Below are 13658 nucleotides of genomic sequence, written 5' to 3' on the forward strand. Positions count from 1 at the left end.
CTCTGGAACTTCGAAAGGGTCATTCACACCCTTGCTGCAACTCAAGAAGTTCACCGCCATACCCGTCTCCACTCGGGAGGAAGCACGATGGTCCCGCCCACATCCAGAGGAGCCCCGTTTCCCCCTCGTATCTCGAGATGAGGGATCCTTTCCCTGCTTTCAACGGGAAAGAATTCCCGGCGTTCCCGTCGCATCTCAAGAGGAGGCACTCTCAACAGGAAAGGAGAGAGGAACTCCATGGTCGTCCCACCATTCCAAGAGTCCCCCAGATGTCTCAGTCCATTCCAGAGGAACCTCTTTGCCCTGCACTGGCTCATCTTTCACACCGAGGATCGACTCACACCAGGGTGGCACGTGGGACAGCCCTGTGGGAAAGCCTCGAGGGAAAGCCTCGAGGGAAAACCACAGATCCTTTGATCCACGCGACGAGAAGCGTGACATTGCTGCTACAGCCTGGAAGGAAATCGCACGTGCATGCCCCCACTCGAGACGAGGCCTGACTCCCATGGGGAGACTCCAGAAGTACCCAAAGATCCATGTCAGCCCCTGAGAGGAAGCCTCGGTTCCGGCCCTGACTCCACAAAAGGTTTTTGGCCCCGGTATCGACGGGAGAGGAATCCCGAGAGGCCGCCTAGCAACTCGCATGGGGAGTGGCCTCTCCTGAGGCCACCAGGGCGGGTCCCTGAGTTCCCCGTCGTAACTCGAGAACACCTGCCGCAACTCGAGAAAATCCAGGAAGTTCTCCCTTCCAGGCGATATGAGGCCTATTTCCGATGAGGCGCCTGGAGACTAATGACACCTAACCTCTGGAACTTCGAAAGGGTCTTTCACACAATTGCTGCAACTCAAGAATTTCACCGCCATACCCGTCTCCACTCGAGAGGAAGCACGATGGTCCCGCCCACATCCAGAGGAGCCCCGTTTCCCCCTCGTAGCTCGAGATGAGGGATCCTTTCCCTGCTTTCAACGGGAAAGAATTCCCAGCGTTCCCGTCGCATCTCAAGAGGAGGCACTCTCAACAGAAAAGGCGAGAGGAACTCCATGGTCGTACCACCATTCCAAGAGTCCCCCAGATGTCTCAGTCTATTCCAGAGGAACCTCTTTGCCCTGCACTGGCTCATCTTTCACGCCGAGGATCGACTCACACCAAGGTGGCACGTGGGGCAGCCCTGTGGGAAAGCCTCGAGGGAAAACCACAGATCCTTTGATCCACGCGACGGGAAGCGTGACATTGCTGCTACAGTCTGGAAGGAAAGCGCACGTCCATGCCCCCACTCGAGACGAGGCCTGACTCCCCTGGGGAGACTCCAGAAGTACTCAAAGATTCATGTCAGCCCCTGAGAGGAATCCTCGGTTCCAGCCCTGACTCCACACAAGGTTTTTGGCCCCAGTATCGACGGGAGAGGAATCCCTAGAGGCCCCCTAGCAACTCGCATGGGGACCGGCTTTTCCAGAGGCCACCAGAGCGGGTCCCTGATGTCCCCGTCGTATCTCGAGAACACCTGCCGCAACTCGAGAAAATCCAGGAAGTTCTCCCTTACAGGCGAGATGAGGCCTATTTCCGATGAGGCGTCTGGAGCCTAATGACACCTAACCTCTGGAACTTCGAAAGGGTCATTCACAACCTTGCTGCAACTCAAGAATTTCACCGCCATACCCGTCTCCACTCGGGAGGAAGCACGATGGTCCCGCCCACATCCAGAGGAGCCCCGTTTCCCCCTCGAAGCTCGAGATGAGGGATCCTTTCCCTGCTTTCAACGGAAACGAATTCCTGGCGTTCCCGTCGCATCTCAAGAGGAGGCACTCTCAACAGGAAAGGCGAGAGGAACTCCATGGTCGTACCACCATTCAAAGAGTCCCCCAGATGTCTCAGTCCATTCCAGAGGAACCTCTTTGCCCTGCACTGGCTCATCTTTCACGCCGAGGATTGACTCACACCACAGTGGCACGTGGGACAGCCCTGTGGGAAAGCCTCGAGGGAAAGCCTCGAGGGAAAACCACAGATCCTTTGATCCACGCGACAGGAAACGTGACATTGCTGCTACAGCCTGGAAGGAGAGCGCACGTGCATGCCCCCACTCGAGACGAGGCCTGACTCCCCTGGGGATACTCCAGAAGTACCCAAAGATCCATGTCAGCCCCTGAGAGGAATCCTCGGTTCCGGCCCTGACTCCACACAAGGTTTTTGGCCCCAGTATCGATGGGAGAGGAATCCCGAGAGGCCCCCTAGCAACTCGCATGGGGACTCTCCGTTCCTTAGGCCACCAGGGCGGGTCCCTGAGGTCCCCGTCGTAACTCGAGAACACCTGCCGCAACTCGAGAAAATCCAGGAAGTTCTCCCTTCCAGGCGAGATGAGGCCTATTTCCGATGAGGCGTCTGGAGACTAATGACACCTAACCTCTGGAACTTCGAAAGGGTCTTTCACACCCTTGGTGCAACTCAAGAAGTTCACCGCCATACCCGTCTCCACTCGAGAGGAAGCACGATGGTCCCGCCCACATCCAGAGGAGCCCCGTTTCCCCCTCGGAGCTCGAGATGAGGGATCGTTTCCCTGCTTTCAACGGGAAAAAATTCCCAGCATTCCCGTCGCATCTCAAGAGGAGGCAATCTCAACAGGAAAGGCGAGAGGAACTCCATGGTCGTACCACCATTCCAGGATTGCCCAGATGTCTCAGTCCATTCCAGAGGAACCTCTTTGCCCTGCACTGGCTCATCTTTCACGCCGAGGATCGACTCACACCACGGTGGCACGTGGGACAGCCCTGTGGGAAACCCTCGAATGAAAGCCTCGAGGGAAAACTACAGATCCTTTGATCCACGCGACGGGAAGCGTGACATTGCTGCTACAGCCTGGAAGGAAAGCGCACGTGCATGCCCCCACTCGAGACGAGGCCTGACTCCACTTTGGAGACTCCAGAAGTACCCAAAGATACATGTCACCCATGAGAGGAATCCTCGGTTCCGGCCCTGACTCCACACAAGGTTTTTGTCCCCGGTATCGACGGGAGAGGAATCCCGAGAGGCCCCCTATCAACTCGCATGGGGACTGGCCTCTCCTGAGGCAACCAGGGCGGGTCACTGAGGTCCCCGTCGTAACTCGAGAACACCTGCCGCAACTCGAGTAAATCCAGGAAGTTCTCCCTTGCAGGCGAGATGAGGCCTATTTCCGATGAGGCGTCTGGAGACTAATGACACCTAACCTCTGGAACTTCGAAAGGGTCTTTCACACCCTTGCTGCAACTCAAGAAGTTCACCGCCATACCCGTCTCCACTCAAGAAGAAGCAAGATGGTCCCGCCCACATCCAGAGGAGCCCCGTTTCCCCCTCGTAGCTCGAGATGAGGGATCCCTTCCCTGCTTTCAACGGGAAAGAATTCCCGGCGTTCCCGTCGCATCTCAAGAGGAGGCACTCTCAACAGGATAGGCGAGAGGAACTCCATGGTCGTACCACCATTCCAAGACTCCCCCAGATGTCTCAGTCCATTCCAGAGGAACCTCTTTGCCCTGCACTGGCTCATCTTTCACGCCGAGGATCGACTCACAACACGGTGGCACGTGGGAGAGCCCTGTGGGAAAGCCTCGAGGGAAAGCCTCGAGGGAAAGCCACAGATCCTTTGATAAATGCGACGGGATTCGTGACATTGCTGCTACAGCCTGGAAGGAAAGCGCAAGTGCATGCCCCCACTCGAGACGAGGCCTGACTCCCGTGGGGAGACTCCAGAAGTACCCAAAGATCCATGCCAGCCCCTGAGAGGAATCCTCGGTCCCGGCCCTGACTCCACACAAGGTTTTTGGCCCCGGTATCGACGGGAGAGGAATCCCGAGAGGCCCCCTAGCAACTCGCATGGGGACTGGCCTCTCCTGAGGCAACCAGGGCGGGTCCCTGAGGTCCCCGTCGTAACTCGAGAACACCTGCCGCAACTCGAGAAAATCCAGGAAGTTCTCCCTTCCAGGCGAGATGAGGCCTATTTCCGATGAGGCGTCTGGAGACTAATGACACCTAAACTCTGGAACTTCGAAAGGGTCTTTCACACCCTTGCTGCAACTCAAGAAGTTCACCGCCATACCCGTCTCCACTCGAGAGGAAGCATGATGGTCCCGCCCACATCCAGAGGAGCCCCGTTTCCCCCTCGTAGCTCGAGATGAGGGATCCTTTCCCTGCTTTCAACGGGAAAGAATTCCCAGCGTTCCCGTCGCATCTCAAGAGGAGGCACTCTCAACAGGAAAGGCGAGAGGAACTCCATGGTCGTACCACCATTCCAAGAGTCCCCCAGATGTCTCAGTCCATTCCAGAGGAACCTTTTGCCCTGCACTGGCTCATCTTTCACGCCGAGGATCGACTCACACCACGGTGGCACGTGGGAAAGCCTTGTGGGAAAGCCTCGAGGGAAAGCCTCGAGGGAAAACCACAGATCCTTTGATACACGCGACGGGAAGCGTGACATTGCTGCTGCAGCCTGGAAGGAAAGCGCACGTGCATGCCCCCACTCGAGACGAGTCCTGACTCCCCTGAGGAGACTCCAGAAGTACCCAAAGATACATGTCACCCCTGAGAGTAATCCACGGTTCCGGCCCTGACTCCACACAAGGTTTTTGGCCCCGGTATCGACGGGAGAGGAATCCCGAGAGGCCCCCTAGCAACTCGCATGGGGACTGGCCTCTCCTGAGGCAACCAGGGCGGGTCCCTGAGGTCCCCGTCGTAACTCGAGAACACCTGCCGCAACTCGAGAAAATCCAGGAAGTTCTCCCTTGCAGGCGAGATGAGGCCTATTTCCGTTGAGGCGTCTGGAGACTAATGACACCTAACCTCTGGAACTTCGAAAGGGTCTTTCACACCCTTGCTGCAACTCAAGAAGTTCACCGCCATACCCGTCTCCACTCGAGAGGAAGCACGATGGTCCCGCCCACATCCAGAGGAGCCCCGTTTCCCCCTCGTAGCTCGAGATGAGGGATCCTTTCCCTGCTTTCAACGGGAAAGAATTCCCGGCGTTCCCGTCGCATCTCAAGAGGAGGCACTCTCAACAGGAAAGGCGAGAGGAACTCCATGGTCGTACCACCATTCCAAGAGTCCCCCAGATGTCTCAGTCCATTCCAGAGGAACCTCTTTACCCTGCACTGGCTCATCTTTCACGTCGAGGATCGACTCACACCATGGTGGCACGTGGGACAGCCCTGTGGGAAAGCCTCGAGGGAAAGCCTCGAGGGAAAACCACAGATCCTTTGATCCACGCGACGGGAAGCGTGACATTGCTGCTACAGCCTGGAAGGAAAGCGCACGTGCATGCCCCCACTCGAGACGAGGCCTGACTCCCCTGGGGAGACTCCAGAAGTACCCAAAGATCCATGTCAGCCCCTGAGAGGAATCCTCGGTTCCGGGCCTGACTCCACACAAGGTTTTTGGCCCCGGTATCGACGGGAGAGGAATCCCGAGAGGCCCCCTAGCAAATTGCATGGGGACTGGCCTCTCCTGAGGCCACCAGGGCGGTTCCCTGAGGTCCCCGTCGTAACTCGAGAACACCTGCCGCAACTCGAGAAAATCCAGGAAGTTCTCCCTTCCAGGCGACATGTGGCCTATTTCCGATGAGGCGTCTGGAGACTAATGACACCTAACCTCTGGAACTTCGAAAGGGTCTTTCACACCCTTGCTGCAACTCAAGAAGTTCACCGCCATACCCGTCTCCACTCGAGAGGAAGCACGATGGTCCCGCCCACATCCAGAGGAGCCCCGTTTCCCCCTCGGAGCTCGAGATGAGGGATCCTTTCCCTGCTTTCAACGGGAAAGAATTCCCAGTGTTCCCGTCGCATCTCAAGAGGAGGCATTCTCAACAGGAAAGGCGAGAGGAACTCCATGGTCGTACCACCATTCCAGGATTGTCCAGATGTCTCAGTCCATTCCAGAGGAACCTCTTTGCCCTGCACTGGCTCATCTTTCACGCCGAGGATCGACTCACACCACGGTGGCACGTGGGACAGCCCTGTGGGAAAGCCTCGAATGAAAGCCTCGAGGGAAAACCACAGATCCTTTGATCCACGCGACGGGAAGCGTGACATTGCTGCTACAGCCTGGAAGGAAAGCGCACGTGCATGCCCCCACTCGAGACGAGGCCTGACTCCCCTTTGGAGACTCCAGAAGTACCCAAAGATAAATGTCACCCCTGAGAGGAATCCTCGGTTCCGGCCCTGACTCCACACAAGGTTTTTGTCCCCGGTATCGACGGGAGAGGAATCCCGAGAGGCCCCCTATCAACTCGCATGGGGACTGGCCTCTCCTGAGGCCACCAGGGCGGGTCCCTGAGGTCCCCGTCGTAACTCGAGAACACCTGCCGCAACTCGAGAAAATCCAGGAAGTTCTCCCTTGCAGGCGAGATGAGGCCTATTTCCGATGAGGCGTCTGGAGACTAATGACACCTAACCTCTGGAACTTCGAAAGGGTCTTTCACACCCTTGCTGCAACTCAAGAAGTTCACCGCCATACCCGTCTCCACTCGAGAGGAAGCACGATGGTCCCGCCCACATCCAGAGGAGCCCCGTTTCCCCCTCGTAGCTCGAGATGAGGGATCCTTTCCCTGCTTTCAACGGGAAAGAATTCCCTGCGTTCCTGTCGCATCTCAAGAAGAGGCACTCTCAACAGGAAAGGCGAGAGGAACTCCATGGTCGTACCACCATTCCTAGAGTCCCCTAGATGTCTCAGTCCATTCCAGAGGAACCTCTTTGACCTGCACTGGCTCATCTTTCACGCCGAGGATCGATTCACACCACGGTGGCACGTGGGACAGCCCTGTGGGAAAGCCTCGAGGGAAAGACTCGAGGGAAAGCCACAGACCCTTTGATAAATGCGACGGGAATCGTAACATTGCTGCTACAGCCTGGAAGGAAAGCGCACGTGCATGCCCCCACTCGAGACGAGGCCTGACTCCCCTTTGGAGACTCCAGAAGTACCCAAAGATACATGTCACCCCTGAGAGGAATCCTCGGTTCCGGCCCTGACTCCACACAAGGTTTTTGTCCCCGGTATCGACGGGAGAGGAATCCCGAGAGGCCCCCTATCAACTCGCATAGGGACTGGCCTCTCCTGAGGCAACCAGGGCGGGTCCCTGAGGTCCCCGTCGTAACTTGAGAACACCTGCCGCAACTCGAGAAAATCCAGGAAGTTCTCCCTTGCAGGCGAGATGAGGCCTATTTCCGATGAGGCGTCTGGAGACTAATGACACCTAACCTCTGGAACTTCGAAAGGGTCTTTCACACCCTTGCTGCAACTCAAGAAGTTCACCGCCATACCCGTCTCCACTCGAGAGGAAGCACGATGGTCCCGCCCACATCCAGAGGAGCCCCGTTTCCCCCTCGTAGCTCGAGATGAGGGATCCCTTCCCTGCTTTCAACGGGAAAGAATTCCCGGCGTTCCCGTCGCATCTCAAGAGGAGGCACTCTCAACAGGAAAGGCGAGAGGAACTCCATGGTCGTACCACCATTCCAAGAGTCCCCCAGATGTCTCAGTCCATTCCAGAGGAACCTCTTTGCCCTGCACTGGCTCATCTTTCACGCCGAGGATCGACTCACACCATGGTGGCACGTGGGACAGCCCTGTGGGAAAGCCTCGAGGGAAAGCCTCGAGGGAAAACCACAGATCCTTTGATCCACGCGACGGGAAGCGTGACATTGCTGCTACAGCCTGGAAGGAAAGCGCACGTGCATGCCCCCACTCGAGACGAGGCCTGACTCCCCTGGGGAGACTCCAGAAGTACCCAAAGATCCATGTCAGCCCCTGAGAGGAATCCTCGGTTCCGGGCCTGACTCCACACAAGGTTTTTGGCCCCGGTATCGACGGGAGAGGAATCCCGAGAGGCCCCCTAGCAAATTGCATGGGGACTGGCCTCTCCTGAGGCCACCAGGGCGGTTCCCTGAGGTCCCCGTCGTAACTCGAGAACACCTGCCGCAACTCGAGAAAATCCAGGAAGTTCTCCCTTCCAGGCGACATGTGGCCTATTTCCGATGAGGCGTCTGGAGACTAATGACACCTAACCTCTGGAACTTCGAAAGGGTCTTTCACACCTTTGCTGCAACTCAAGAAGTTCACCGCCATACCCGTCTCCACTCGAGAGGAAGCACGATGGTCCCGCCAACATCCAGAGGAGCCCCGTTTCCCCCTCGGAGCTCGAGATGAGGGATCCTTTCCCTGCTTTCAACGGGAAAGAATTCCCAGTGTTCCCGTCGCATCTCAAGAGGAGGCATTCTCAACAGGAAAGGCGAGAGGAACTCCATGGTCGTACCACCATTCCAGGATTGCCCAGATGTCTCAGTCCATTCCAGAGGAACCTCTTTGCCCTGCACTGGCTCATCTTTCACGCCGAGGATCGACTCACACCACGGTGGCACGTGGGACAGCCCTGTGGGAAAGCCTCGAATGAAAGCCTCGAGGGAAAACCACAGATCCTTTGATCCACGCGACGGGAAGCGTGACATTGCTGCTACAGCCTGGAAGGAAAGCGCACGTGCATGCCCCCACTCGAGACGAGGCCTGACTCCCCTTTGGAGACTCCAGAAGTACCCAAAGATACATGTCACCCCTGAGAGGAATCCTCGGTTCCGGCCCTGACTCCACACAAGGTTTTTGGCCCCGGTATCGACGGGAGAGGAATCCCGAGAGGCCCCATATCAACTCGCAAGGGGACTGGCCTCTCCGAGGCAACCAGGGCGGGTCCCTGAGGTCCCCGTCGTAACTCGAGAACACCTGCCGCAACTCGAGAAAATCCAGGAAGTTCTCCCTTGCAGGCGAGATGAGGCCTATTTCCGATGAGGCGTCTGGAGACTAATGACACCTAACCTCTGGAACTTCGAAAGGGTCTTTCACACCCTTGCTGCAACTCAAGAAGTTCACCGCCATACCCGTCTCCACTCGAGAGGAAGCACGATGGTCCCGCCCACATCCAGAGGAGCCCCGTTTCCCCCTCGTAGCTCGAGATGAGGGATCCTTTCCCTGCTTTCAACGGGAAAGAATTCCCGACGTTCCTGTCGCATCTCAAGAAGAGGCACTCTCAACAGGAAAGGCGAGAGGAACTCCATGGTCGTACCACCATTCCTAGAGTCCCCTAGATGTCTCAGTCCATTCCAGAGGAACCTCTTTGACCTGCACTGGCTCATCTTTCACGCCGAGGATCGATTCACACCACGGTGGCACGTGGGACAGCCCTGTGGGAAAGCCTCGAGGGAAAGACTCGAGGGAAAGCCACAGACCCTTTGATAAATGCGACGGGAATCGTGACATTGCTGCTACAGCCTGGAAGGAAAGCGCACGTGCATGCCCCCACTCGAGACGAGGCCTGACTCCCCTTTGGAGACTCCAGAAGTACCCAAAGATACATGTCACCCCTGAGAGGAATCCTCGGTTCCGGCCCTGACTCCACACAAGGTTTTTGTCCCCGGTATCGACGGGAGAGGAATGCCGAGAGGCCCCCTATCAACTCGCATAGGGACTGGCCTCTCCTGAGGCAACCAGGGCGGGTCCCTGAGGTCCCCGTCGTAACTTGAGAACACCTGCCGCAACTCGAGAAAATACAGGAAGTTCTCCCTTGCAGGCGAGATGAGGCCTATTTCCGATGAGGCGTCTGGAGACTAATGACACCTAACCTCTGGAAATTCGAAAGGGTCTTTCACACCCTTGCTGCAACTCAAGAAGTTCACCGCCATACCCGTCTCCACTCGAGAGGAAGCACGATGGTCCCGCCCACATCCAGAGGAGCCCCGTTTCCCCCTCGGAGCTCGAGATGAGGGATCCTTTCCCTGCTTTCAACGGAAAAGAATTCCTGGCGTTCCCGTCGCATGTCAAGAGGAGGCACTCTCAACAGGAAAGGCGAGAGGAACACCATGGTCGTACCACCATTCCAAGAGTCCCCCAGATGTCTCAGTCCATTCCAGAGGAAACTCTTTGCCCTGCACTGGCTCATCTTTCACGCCGAGGATCGACTCACACCACGGTGGCACGTGGGACAGCCCTGTGGGAAAGCCTCGAGGGAAAGCCTCGAGGGAAAACCACAGATCCTTTGATCCACGCCACGGAAAGCGTGACATTGCTGCTTCAGCCTGGAAGGAAAGCGCACGTGCATGCCCCCACTCGAGACGAGGCCTGACTCCCCTGGGGAGACTCCAGAAGTACCCAAAGATCCATGTCAGCCGCTGAGAGGAATCCTCGGTTCCGGCCCTGACTCCACACAATGTTTTTGGCCCCAGTATTGATGGGATAGGAATCCCGAGAGGCCCCCTAGCAACTCGCATGGGGACTGGCCGTTCCTGAGGCCACCAGGGCGGGTCCCTGAGGTCCCCGTCGTAACTCGAGAACTCCTGCCGAAACTCGAGAAAATCCAGGAAGTTCTCCCTTCCAGGCGAGATGAGGCCTATTTCCGATGAGGCGTCTGGAGACTAATGACACCTAACCTCTGGAACTTCGAAAGGGTCTTTCACACCCTTGCTGCAACTCAAGAAGTTCACCGCCATACCCGTCTCCACTCGAGAGGAAGCACGATGGTCCCGCCCACATCCAGAGGAGCCCCGTTTCCCCCTCGGAGCTCGAGATGAGGGATCGTTTCCCTGCTTTCAACAGGAAAAAATTCCCAGCATTCCCGTCGCATCTCAAGAGGACGCACTCTCAACAGGAAAGGAGAGCGGAACTCAATGGTTGTACCACCATTCCTAGAGTCCCCTAGATGTCTCAGTCCATTCCAGAGGAACCTCTTTGACCTGCACTGGCTCATCTTTCACGCCGAGGATCGACTCACACCACGGTGGCACGTGGGACAGCCCTGTGGGAAAGCCTCGAGGGAAAGCCTCGAGGGAAAGCCACAGATCCTTTGATAAATGCGACGGGAAGAATGACATTGCTGCTACAGCCTGGAAGGAAAGCGCACGTGCATGCCCCCACTCGAGCCGAGGCCTGACTCCCCTGGGGAGACTCCAGAAGTACCCAAAGATCCATGTCAGCCCCTGAGAGGAATCCTCGGTTCCGGCCCTGACTCCACACAAGGTTTTTGGCCCCGGTATCGACGGGAGAGGAATCCCGAGGGGCCCCCTAGCAACTAGCATGGGGACTGGCCTCTCCTGAGGCCACCAGGGCGGGTCCCTGAGGTCCCCGTCGTAACTCGAGAACACCTTCCGCAACTCGAGCAAATCCAGGAAGTTCTCCCTTCCAGGCGAGATGAGGCCTATTTCCGATGAGGCGTCTGGAGACTAATGACACCTAACCTCAGGAACTTCGAAAGGGTCATTCACACCCTTGCTGCAACTCAAGAAGTTCACCGAAATACCCGTCTCCACTCGGGAGGAAGCACGATAGTCCCGCCCACATCCAGAGGAGCCCCGTTTCCCCCTCGGAGCTTGAGATGAGGGATCCTTTCCCTGCTTTCAACGGGAAAGATTTCCCGGCGTTCCCGTCGCATCTCAAGAGGAGGCACTCTCAACAGGAAAGGCGAGAGGAACTCCATGGTCGTACCACCATTCCAAGCTTCCCCCAGATGTCTCAGTCAATTCCAGAGGAACCTCTTTGCCCTGCACTGGCTCATCTTTCACGCCGAGGATCGACTCACACCACGGTGGCACGTGGGACAGCCCTGTGGGAAAGCCTCGAGGGGAAGTCTCGAGGGAAAGCCACAGATCCTTTGATAAATGCGACGGGAAGAATGACATTGCTGCTACAGCCTGGAAGGAAAGCGCACGTGCATGCCCCCACTCGAGACGAGGCCTGACTCCCCTGGGGAGACTCCAGAAGTACCCAAAGATCCATGTCAGCCCATGAGAGGAATCCTCGGTTCCGGCCCTGACTCCACACAAGGTTTTTGGCCCCGGTATCGACGGGAGAGGAATCCCGAGGGGCCCCCTAGCAACTAGCATGGGGACTGACCTCTCCTGAGGCCACCAGGGCGGGTCCCTGAGGTCCCCGTCGTAACTCGAGAACACCTTCCGCAACTCGAGCAAATCCAGGAAGTTCTCCCTTCCAGGCGAGATGAGGCCTATTTCCGATGAGGCGTCTGGAGACTAATGACACCTAACCTCAGGAACCTCGAAAGGGTCATTCACACCCTTGCTGCAACTCAAGAAGTTCACCGAAATACCCGTCTCCACTCGGGAGGAAGCACGATAGTCCCGCCCACATCCAGAGGAGCCCCGTTTCCCCCTCGGAGCTTGAGATGAGGGATCCTTTCCCTGCTTTCAACGGGAAAGATTTCCCGGCGTTCCCGTCGCATCTCAAGAGGAGGCACTCTCAACAGGAAAGGCGAGAGGAACTCCATGGTCGTACCACCATTCCAAGCTTCCCCCAGATGTCTCAGTCAATTCCAGAGGAACCTCTTTGCCCTGCACTGGCTCATCTTTCACGCCGAGGATCGACTCACACCACGGTGGCACGTGGGACAGCCCTGTGGGAAAGCCTCGAGGGGAAGTCTCGAGGGAGAGCCACAGATCCTTTGATAAATGCGACGGGAAGAATGACATTGCTGCTACAGCCTGGAAGGAAAGCACACGTGCATGCCCCCACTCGAGACGAGGCCTGACTCCCCTGGGGAGACTCCAGAAGTACCCAAAGATCCATGTCAGCCCCTGAGAGGAATCCTCGGTTCCGGCCCTGACTCCACACAAGGTTTTTGGCCCCGGTATCGAAGGGAGAGGAATCCCGAGGGGCCCCCTAGCAACTAGCATGGGGACTGGCCTCTCCTGAGGCCACCAGGGCGGGTCCCTGAGGTCCCCGTCGTAACTCGAGAACACCTGCCGCAACTCGAGCAAATCCAGGAAGTTCTCCCTTCCAGGCCAGATGAGGCCTATTTCCGATGAGGCGTCTGGAGACTAATGACACCTAACCTCTGGAAATTCGAAAGGGTCATTCACACCCTTGCTGCAACTCAAGAAGTTCACCGCCATACCCGTCTCCACTCGGGAGGAAGCACGATGGTCCCGCCCACATCCAGAGGAGCCCCGTTTCCCCCTCGTATCTCGAGATGAGGGATCCTTTCCCTGCTTTCAACGGGAAAGAATTCCCGGCGTTCCCGTCGCATCTCAAGAGGAGGCACTCTCAACAGGAAAGGCGAGAGTAACTCCATGGTCGTACCACCATTCCAAGAGTCCCCCAGATGTCTCAGTCCATTCCAGAGGAACCTCTTTGCCCTGCACTGGCTCATCTTTCACGCCGAGGATCGACTCACACCACGGTGGCACGTGGGACAGCCCTGTGGGAAAGCCTCGAGGGAAAGCCTCGAGGGAAAACCACAGATCCTTTGATCCACGCGATGGGAAGCGTGACATTGCTGCTACAGCCTGGAAGGAAAACGCACGAGCATGCCCCCACTCGAGATGAGGCCTGTCTCCCCTGGCGAGACTCCAGAAGTACCCAAAGATCCATATCAGCCCGTGAGAGAAATCCTCGGTTCCGGCCCTGACTCCACACAAGGTTTTTGGCCCGGGTATCGACGGGAGAGGAATCCCGAGAGGCCCCCTAGCAACACGCATGGGGACTGGCCTCTCCTGAGGCCACCAGGGCGGGTCCCTGAGGTCCCCGTCGTAACTCGAGAACAAATGCCGCAACTCGAGAAATTCCAGGAAGTTCCCCCTTCCAGGCGAGATGAGGCCTATTTCCGATGAGGCGTCTGGAGACTAATGACACCTAACCTCTGGAAATTCGA

This window comes from Capricornis sumatraensis, chromosome 18 (genome assembly GCF_032405125.1).
Source record: "Capricornis sumatraensis isolate serow.1 chromosome 18, serow.2, whole genome shotgun sequence".
NCBI lineage: Eukaryota > Metazoa > Chordata > Mammalia > Artiodactyla > Bovidae > Capricornis > Capricornis sumatraensis.